The sequence below is a fragment of the Grammomys surdaster genome, unplaced genomic scaffold (genome assembly GCF_004785775.1).
Source record: "Grammomys surdaster isolate TR1022 unplaced genomic scaffold, NIH_TR_1.0 63, whole genome shotgun sequence".
Taxonomy (NCBI): domain Eukaryota; kingdom Metazoa; phylum Chordata; class Mammalia; order Rodentia; family Muridae; genus Grammomys; species Grammomys surdaster.
In genome coordinates this window covers 21,012,572-21,013,046 of record NW_021604565.1, presented here as the reverse complement: position 1 = coordinate 21,013,046, position 475 = coordinate 21,012,572, and positions in this window count along the sequence as shown.

Sequence of the window (475 nt, the reverse complement as noted above, 5' to 3'; positions counted from 1 at the left end):
GAGAGAGAGAGAGAGAGAGAATATCAATGGAAATTGTCATGGAGGTATCTCTGGGATGTGCTGGAGACCTGGGAAGGGGGAGGTTCTCAGGAGTCTATAGGGATGACTGTAGCTGAGACTCCTAGCATTGGGGGACATGGAGCCTGAAGAGGCCACCTTCTGTAGCCAGGTGGGACTTCTAGTAGAGGGAATAAGACAACCCACCCACAAAAACCTTCACCCAAAAAGTATTTTTAACAAAATTACAGAAAGAAATTTTTCTAACCTAAAGAAGAACATATCTATAAAGATATGAGAAGATTACAGAACACCAAACAGATTGGACCAGAAAAGAAAATCCCTTAGCCACATAAAGCACTAAAGACACATAACAAAGAAGATATGGATTCAAAAAATGTGGTATATTTACACAATGGAGTATTACTCAGCTATTAAAAACAATGAATTCGAGAGGTTCCTAGGTAAATGGATGGAA